Source organism: Eptatretus burgeri, chromosome 10 (genome assembly GCF_056783735.1).
Source record: "Eptatretus burgeri isolate ZD-2024b chromosome 10, Ebu_testis_v1, whole genome shotgun sequence".
Taxonomy (NCBI): domain Eukaryota; kingdom Metazoa; phylum Chordata; class Myxini; order Myxiniformes; family Myxinidae; genus Eptatretus; species Eptatretus burgeri.
Window position 1 is genome coordinate 47,427,349 of NC_140970.1, and position 9,715 is coordinate 47,437,063.

At 44.2% G+C, this 9,715-nt stretch overlaps 2 non-coding genes across 2 annotated transcripts; both read right to left on the reverse strand.

The window, feature by feature from the left end:
• Positions 1–1,512: 1,512 nt before the first annotated feature.
• Positions 1,513–1,653, reverse strand: LOC147018487 (U4 spliceosomal RNA). Its single transcript, XR_015049002.1, has one exon. It is a non-coding gene; the product is annotated as a U4 spliceosomal RNA (small nuclear RNA).
• Positions 1,654–4,178: 2,525 nt separating this feature from the next.
• Positions 4,179–4,319, reverse strand: LOC147018488 (U4 spliceosomal RNA). Its single transcript, XR_015049003.1, has one exon. It is a non-coding gene; the product is annotated as a U4 spliceosomal RNA (small nuclear RNA).
• Between the last annotated feature and the right edge of the window lie 5,396 nt (positions 4,320–9,715).

A 9,715-nucleotide genomic window follows, 5' to 3' on the forward strand; every position in this document is an offset into this window, starting at 1 on the left:
ACGGGCACGCAATAGTCTCTATAATTCCAGCGATATCTGTGTGTGTGTCTGTCTGTCTGTATGCGACCGCCGTTTCTCGACGACCGCCGGTCTGATCTGATTGAAACTTGCCAGGAATATTGTCAGGGACCAGTGGATGTGCCTTTTCGAGGTTTGATATCAATCGGACGGGCAGTTCCCAAGTAACGGCCATTTATCTGTCGACCAATGACAAGACACGGTGCTATGACATCACGAATGACGTCACAATGATTCTTCTTTTTTTTCTTTTTTTGCACGTTCGGCCACGCACGTACGAGCACGCGAGAGTGAAGGAACAGCCTGTGTGTTTGTTTCTGGCACGCGGTTTGAAAGTTTTTTGTTTTTTTTTGCACGTTCGGGCCCACACTTGTTCATATTAAAATGGCGGGATGCTGTGCTGTTGGATGAACCATTGTATCACTGAAGGGTTTGAAAATGTGGAGATTCCCTGGAGATGGAAAATAAAAATATTTTGAGATAGAAACCCACTCGGAGGGTACTTTGTGTGTCGGCTAAGTTGTAGTCCCGTGTGTGTACATTTGTGTGTGGTGTTGTATCATATTGTACTTGGTAGTTGGGTATAACTCGTAAGAAGATATAAAAAAAACCCCGATTGGTCTTTTCCGTTGTCCACAACTCATTCCCCGTGATCTCCACTTTCCCCTCCCACCAAATAACCAGGCCGTTGTTTTCTACCAAGTTCAACAGCTCACAAACATGGCCTTCTCTTCAATAACCACCCCTTTTCTTATCACAAAGCTCCACCACCAACCCTAATAACCACGCACCCCATGTCACATCCTTCCCAGCCTCATCCCTCCTCCACCACCAACTCTGATAACCACCCACCCCATCTCACATCCTTCCCAGCCTCATCCCTCCTCCACCACCAACCCTAATGACCACCCACCCCATCTCACATCTTTCCCAGCCTCATCCCTCCTCCACAACCCACCCCATCTCATCCTTCCCAGCCTCATTCCTCCTCCACCAACAACCCTGATAACCACCCACCCCATCTCACATCCTTCCCAGCTTCATCCCTCCTCCACCACCAACCCTCATGACCACCCACCCCATCTCACATTTTTCCCAGCCTCATCCCTCCACCACCACCCACCCCATCTCACATACTTCCCAGCCTCATCCCTCCTCCACCACCAACCCTAATGACCACCCACCCTATGTCACATCCTTCCCAGCCTCATCCCTCCTCCACCACCAACCCTAATGACCACCCACCCCATGTCACATCCTTCCCAGCCTCATCCCTCCTCCACCACCAACCCTAATAACCACCCACCCATGTCACATCCTTCCAAGCCTCATCCCTCCTCCGCCACCCCCCCCCATGTCACATCCTTCCCAGCCTCATCCATCCTCCACCCCATCGCAAATCTTTCCCATCCTCATCCCTCACATAAACCTATTAATTTGATCAGTAAATCATAACGACACAAAACTCAATATCTTTTCTTGATAACATACGAGCTTCCGTAGAAGCTTACAAAAATTGCCAACGCCGACCATATTTCAGGTCGTCACGGCGGGGTATTGGGAAAAGTTTTCAATTAGCAATAATCGCGCCTCGGATAAACCTCATTGGCTACGATACTGCCACTGCGCAAAGCTAACGATGATTGGTCTTCGTTGCTTAAGTTCAGAGGATCCAACCGTACATCCGTGGTGAGTAAACGGAAATTCACTGTATCGCACGAGGAGTGATTTTATATATTATTATACTGCTATAGAAATATATATATGTATATGTATATTCGTTGACGACATTAATTTGCTCGATATTACATGATCGTCTCGTTAAAGAACTAACTCCGCCCGCGCCCGTCATTCAGCTAAAGCACGTGGTTTCTAAAACTGAGCTCAACTTCCGCTTTACGCTCCTTCTTCCGTCGTTTGAATTTCCGTTGTCACGTTCACAGCGCTTGGCTTTACATTTACAGTATTCGGTTCCAGCTTCATTTAACTCTCTCGCCTCTTTTAATATGTGAAGACAATATACGGCGTTGTTTTAACAATTGGTCTTTCGGCGGTACATTCACCGCGTCATTCTGAAATTATTTTATATTTGTTCCAACTTTCCAATTCGATTATGCATTTTAAATGTTAAACAAAATGTACAACAACGCGTGTCCGTTGTCCCTTCCTGGAGGACATCTCCATTCGAGGAAAGAGGGAAAGGTGACGCGTCATGAAAAAAAAAAAAACATTTCCGGGAATTACTTCCGGTTGTGTTTCCCCTTATGACGTCACTCGTAGCATTGAGCGACAAAGCGATGTCGTTTTTTTCGTCCTTCAACGACATCTCTCCACCACGATAATATTATGATCAATCCTGAGCGTTGAGATTTCCGCTTTAAAACCGCCGTCCTGGAGCATTCACATCGTGCAGGTATTAAGCTGGCTATCCCGTTTGCACTCACACACAGATGTTAAACATCGCAGCGTAGAGCGGGAGACGAATTGAATGTTGGCAGTGCTTCATGATACGATGCTCATGGTAGTGATTAAAGTGTACTGAACTTGAACTGTCATTGATTGACGTATCATGGATGGAAAACTACTCCTTTAAAAACACAAAAACAACTTCGTTATTAAACAAGCTCAAATGAGCTAAGATCCTCGTCCTCTTAATGATGACGTCATAAAAACGAATATGACGTCATTGTAATGTATCAGGTTTGCGATAAATTATCTGTGCTAATGCCCGGCTTGATTCCCGCAAACACAATTCAAACAGCTTGCCCAGTTTCGGAGATAATGGTATAGGCGATTTCCATTAGCGGCGATATTATGACGTCAACTTTTTTTCTCGAAAGAATTTCCAAAATCGGAGAGGGTCACTGCCTGCGCGTGGGCTTTCTGCATATACATGGCAAGTTTCACGAAGATCCGATGAAAACTCTGGGTTGTGAAACAAAAAATGTCAAAAAATAGGAATGTCGTCATAAAAATTGATATGACGTCATAGTGATGCATCATATGTGCGGTAATTCATCTCAGCTTATGCCCTGTTCGATTCCCGCAAACACAATTCAAACAGCTTGCTAGTTTTGGAGATAATGGTATAGGCGATTTCCATTAGCAGCGATATTATGACGTCAACTTTTTTTCTCGTAAGAATTTCCAAAATCGGAGAGGGTCACTGCCTGCGCGTGGGCTTTCTGCATATACATGGCAAGTTTCACGAAGATCCGATGAAAACTCTGGGTTGTGAAACAAAAAATGTCAAAAAATAGGAATGACTTCATAAAAATTGATATGACGTCATAGTGATGTATCATATGTGCGGTAATTAACCTCTGCGAATGCCCTGTTCGATTCACGGAAACAGAATTCAAAAAGCTTTCCTCGTTTCGGAGATAATTTTTTAGGCGGTTTCTTTCCATTTGCGGAGATATTTTGACGTCATAACTTTTTTTCAAGGAGGAGGAATTTTCAAAATTGGAGATGGTTCGTGTCTGCGCAGAGTATTTTTACATATATATGTCAAGTTTCAGGAAGTTTCGATTGAAACAGTAAGTAGGCTGTGAAACAAAAAAGTCCACAAGAAGAAGATGAAGAACAACAACGTGAGTTCGACTTACAGATCCTCCAAGAGGATCTAAAAAAATTAAAAACTTTTTGCCCTCCTTGTTCGGCTCAAAAATTAACTTTGTTTCTCGAAAAATATAAACTGATAATTATAATCAGGTTGTTATTATTATTATTATTTCGTATGCAGCCTGTGGTTGCTTGGAGGCGCAGCTGTGCCGCTGATGCAGTGTCCCAGTTTCCAATCATTTTGCTCACCTCAGAGAGGTGACAAGGCCGAGTCAACCCACCTTGCTGTTATTTAACTGGAGAGACAAGAGCTTTCAAACTCATGACCCCAAGATCTTCAAGCAGTCACCTTTACCTTTGAGTCTACACCAGGCTGAACTGACAATCAAAGAAACAATAGTGATCATTCATGATCGTCGCTGAGAACCTGATTCTGCCCGAGAGGAACTCAGCTGCTGCTGTCGAAGTTCATTCAATAAGATGTTAAAATGAAAGACCCAAGTGGAAAAAAAGCACCTGGCAAAGCATTCACGTGACTTCAAGCCAAAAGGAAGCTTGACGACCTCGTTTGTTCTTTCATTTATTCATTAAAGGAGCTTCCGTAGAAGCGAGCAAAAATTGCCAACGCCGACCATATTTCAGGTCGTCACGGCGGGGTATTGGGAAAAGTTTTCAATTAGCAATAATCGCGCCTCGGATAAACCTCATTGGCTACGATACTGCCACTGCGCAAAGCTGACGTTGATCGGTCTTCGTTGCTTAAGTTCAGAGGATCCAACCGTACATCCGTGGTGAGTAAACGGAAATTCACTCACTGCACTGTGTGTTTCGATCTACAGCACACTCGATATTGTTCTCTACTTTTAATCCTTTAACATCGACAAGTTGATGTACAAAATAAACTCCGTGTTATATTATTTGAGTAGATTTTAAGTGTTTCTGATCGAATTCCACTTTCCAAGTATTATTATTAACATAACTCCACCCCTTACCTCGTGAGGATGGACACACAACTCAGTGGATCTCCAGGTTTCCAATTGGAGCACTCTCTCGAAGGTGGGAATTAAATAAATATTTATTGTCGCTCTTCATCGACGTGCGAGATAATTAATTTATGAGAGTGATTTAATAAAGAGGTGGTTGTGTAAGAGGATTGTGAGGTGGAGCTCAGGTGGAAGTGGGTAAACGGGTGGTGAACCGGTGCTGAATGGGTTTGGGGATGAGAGTGGGAGTGGGGTTGGGGATGAGAGTGGGAATGGGATTGGGATGAGAGTGGGAGTGGGGTTGGGGATGAGAGTGGGAGTGGGGTTGGGGTGGAGTGAGGGTTGGGGTAAAGGTAGTAATGGTGGGCGAAGATAAGAGGTGGGTGGAGGTGCTATGGAGACATTGAGGGATAAGGGGTGGAGGGGTGGGGACGTGAGAGGCGGGGGTGTACTAATTGGGAGGTGGGGATGTGGGAAGTGGGGGTGTGCGAACTGGGAGGTGGAGGTGGGGAACTGGGAGGTAGGGATGTGGGAAGTGGGGGTGTGGGAACTGGGAGGTGGGGATGTGGGAGGTATGGGTGTGGGAACTGGGAGGTGGGGATGTGGGAAGTGGGGGTGTGGGAACTGGGAGGTGGGGATGTGGGAGGTAGGGGTGTGGGAACTGGGAGGTGGGGATATGGGAGTGGGGAGGTGGGAGGTCGGGTCTGAGGGTGGGGAGTGTATATCGGCAATCGACGTTTTATTTACTGCAGTATAAGTTGATTTCTACATCCCCGTCATCGAAAGGGTGTGCATTCGTGGTGTGTAAATGACGAAAGACAATCTATGAACAGTCAATCCTGAACAAACACAACCACTTGTTTATTTATTGTACACCATCATATACCATCACTAAAACTGTTTCCAAATCGCTGCCCTATAACGTATTGGGGTATACTGTTTCGGCAGCACAGTTATTAAAACTCGGTAATGATGCAACCAGCAGAGAGAGAGACCAGCAGACCGTTAATGTGATTGGATCCCGCTCGAGCGTGGATTTTCTAACGATGCTGTGAAAGTATTAGCGCGTAATTTCCATGAGTTGGTGGTTGTCATTGGTCGGTTGTGGAAGGCGGGGCGAGCTGTGAAGGTTGTCCTCCTAACCACGCCCCCTGGCAGATGGGGGTGTGGTTTATGCTCTCGGTCCGCGTCCACGGGCCCTGCACCTTTGACCTTTGGCGTACTCTTAAGCTCATGTCACGATCATATTCCTCTCAAACTCGCGAGAACTCGAAAACACTCAAAAACCTTCTGATCCCGTGGCCTCCACAATGATACGGTGGTGCGTTTTCATTGGATGACCGCAAAATAGCGGTGGACGAGTGACGAGAGGAATAACCGACCAATCAGTGCAGTTACCGCCAAATCGGCATTATCTTTTAATAAGAATATAAAACCATATATTATGGGCTTTCAACGGCGTACAAATACTCTTGTGTGAGAGGATCTTACACAACCGTCTATTTATTTTGTCACATACACCTGACCAAAGGATCCCCAGCTCGGTGTGTGGTTGTACTTCAAGGTTATGAACGATCAGAAATGCCACCACACATTTAAGGCATATCAAGGACAACCTGCGCCAGAAGAAAAACTAATAATCTTCTATACTATCATGGAGCTAAGTGTTTGTTATCTCCTCATAAACGAAGCGTCAACGGCACACGAAATTCAGCGATATTATACTTAGTATACATGACTGGATCGTTGTACTTTTTATCTCACTATCATGAACGAATAAGCAAAAATAGGGGGGGGGGGGGCTTAGAAAGTGAAGCCGAAGCCGCCAACTTTAAACTATGCAGCCCGAGATACATCACCGAACATGATTGGTCCAGTGCTATCACGTGCCTACTACTGATTCGACCAGTGACAGCAGGCTTAATATATCTCTCTATCGATATACATAATGGAGCAAGTATATGTGATTATGTATGTTTGTATGTGTATGTATATGTATGTATGTATATATGTATGTATGTATGTGTATGTATGTATGTATGTTTGTATGTGTATGTATGTATGTATGTGCATGTATGTATGTTTGTATGTGTATGTATGTATGTGTATGTATGTATGTGTATGTATGTATGTGTATGTATGTATGTGTATGTATGTATGTGTATGTATGTATGTATGTGTATGTTTGTATGTGTATGTATGTATGTGTATGTTTGTATGTGTATGTATGTATGTGTATGTATGTATGTGTATGTATGTATGTGTATGTATGTATGTATGTATGTATGTATGTGTATGTATGTATGTATGTATGTGCATGTATGTATGTATGTATGTGCATGTATGTATGTATGTATGTGTATGTATGTATGGATGTATGTTTGTATGTGTATGTATGTATGTATGTATGGATGTATGTGTATGTTTGTATGTATGTATGTGAAGGTTTGTATGTTTGTATGTGGATGTTTGTATATATGTATGTGTATGTATGTATGTGTGGATGTATATGTGTGTGTATGTATGTATGTGTGGATGTATATATGTGTGTATGTATGTATGTATGTGTGGATGTATATATGTGTGTATGTATGTATGTGTATGTTTGTATGTATGTATGTGTATGTATGTACGTATATATGTATGTTTGTATGTGTATGTATGTGTGTGTATGTATGTATGTATGTATGTGGAGGTTTGTATGTTTGTATGTGGATGTTTGTATGTATGTATGTATGTATATATGAGCCTGGTGTTGGCGCAGTGGTTAGGGTAGCGGCTTGGGATCCAAAAGGTCCCGAGTTCAAGCCCCGTTGGGCCACTGAATTAATACACCAGGGGGTTGACTCAGCCTGTTATCCTTCCGAGGTCGGCGAAGTGAGTACCAGTATACTGGGCCGGTGTATACCCCGGTTAAAATAGGTGTACCATATCCCTGTGTCGTAAGAGGCGACCAGGGTTGCGTCAGGAAGGGCATCCGGCGTAAAACATGTGCCAAATCACTATGCGGATCATACGGATGATCCGCTGTGGCGACCCCTAACGGGAGCAGCCGAAAGAAGAAGAAGAAGAAGAAGAAGAAGAAGAAGAAGAAGAAGAGTATGTATGTTTGTGTATGTATGTGTATGTTTGTCTGTGGATGTTTGTATGTGTGCATGTGTATGTTTGTATGTGGATGTTTGTATGTATGTATGTATGTATTTTGTATGTGTGTAGGTATATATGTCACGTAGTAGACGAGCAGCCAATTTTCGGAATCTCAGGTCCTCATCGTACGAGGTCGTGAAGCCTTGTTCATGAAGGGGTTTGAGAAGTTCGGAACTGCCGTGCCGGTGCAACAGTTTGACGGCCAGTCCTAATGTTGTCTGATTTCTGGTTCCTGTAACGTGACTCTGAATTGACTGGCTCAGGCTCAGAGGTTTCTTTGTCACATTACCACAGGAGACCAGGTCCGAAACCAACTTCAACAAACTTGGGCTCGTCGCCTTGATTGTGTTGGCCTGTGTAAACTCTGATAGGTCATAATTGGCACTGTAGTACTTGACCGACCGTGCCTCATGCTTGATCTACCTCACCACGGAAGCAATGCTCCTCTCATCCGTATCATCTACCTTAACTATCTTGAGACTTTTAGCAACGGACTCATGGAAACCAACAATGGTAGCACAGCCATCTACCTGAACAACGATAACATCCTTACTCATGCAGTCAGTCAACTTGCTTAACATGTCACGTCGAGCGAGCTTGCCACCTCGATCCGAGTACAGGGAATGCAGTTCAACACTACTCCATATTCTGGACCTGTCTCGGTTCATGTACTCAATGACTTCCTTCAGAGCTTTTTAATCTGCACTACCAGTTGGCAAATCGGAATATGTGGGGACTTTCGTGAAACTGTTACAGCAGCGGACGTGGTACTTGCTCTCAGCAGAAGGTAGATCAGAAACAAAAGCAAGGTGCAACTTGACCCTTCTCGCGACATCATCATTACGCTGCTCAGCACCATCAAGGAGCATATCTTTCATAGTTGGGAGTGGGTTACGTTCTGTGTCAAAACGTTCTTTGGTCATACACTCGTGAACGTGGTCCCATCTTTCTGGGTGTCTATCATCAATGGGTAAACATTCCTCGCTACAGAACATACAATCACGTTTATATTCAAACACACCTTTGTCAGCTACCTTTGTATGAGGCCTTGTAGTTGTCCTTATATCCTCATCTTCAGCCATTCTTTTTTGTGACTTTCTCACTCTCTCAATTTTCTCTTTTGATGTATAAGTACAGTAGCAACCTTTGTGGCAGGCGATGCTTGCCGCATCTCCACCAACATCAATAATGTTCTGTAGCTTAGCCTGCAGGTCCCCATCTCCATGGGATTTGGCGCACGAGATGAGCTTCTTGATCCCGATCTCAGTGAATTTCGTTTCTTCTCCACCTCCATGACACTCTGGGAGAAGACACCTCGAGTCAGCCATCATACGTTTCTCTGAGAAGAAGAAGAGGTGAGATGAGAATCAATGGGATCGTTCATCAACTATTGAGTAGGAGTGATCTGCAGTTGATGCAGGGGTCAAAAAGTTTTAAACCCCTCAATAGTCCAAAAATGACATTGAACTTGACCTTTGACCCTGAATTTGACCCCCGAACCACAGAACTGACCTCAGAAATCGATTCCTCACCTCGAAATTATACGGAAAAAATGTATCACACGTGATTGCAGGTTGATTGGTTGAAAAGTTATTTTCCACCTCCGTCCGCGGTGGCCATCTTGGATTTATACAAATTATCGGAGTTCCCCAAGGTTACCACTCCGGCAACCAAGCTAAATTTTTTCTATAGACCCATGCGAGTACGAAACCATCAAAAAACAATACACTTCTCGCAACAACAAGGTACTCAACCTGGCAACTGGACAATGTTGCGCTACTCCTTCTACAGTTGTGGGCCGATTACATCCAGACTTGCTACATAGGATCAGCATGACCCCAATTTGCACTCTGGCCACCAGAAAACCCTTCACTCTGCAAAACACAAAAACGCAAAGAAATCTGAACAACCCACTCCGTGGGGGTAACTCCTGTGCAGCTTCCCCCGCAGGGCAGATGACGGGATTGGGGCAAAGCCTTCGGGACCCCCACTCTTTGATGATA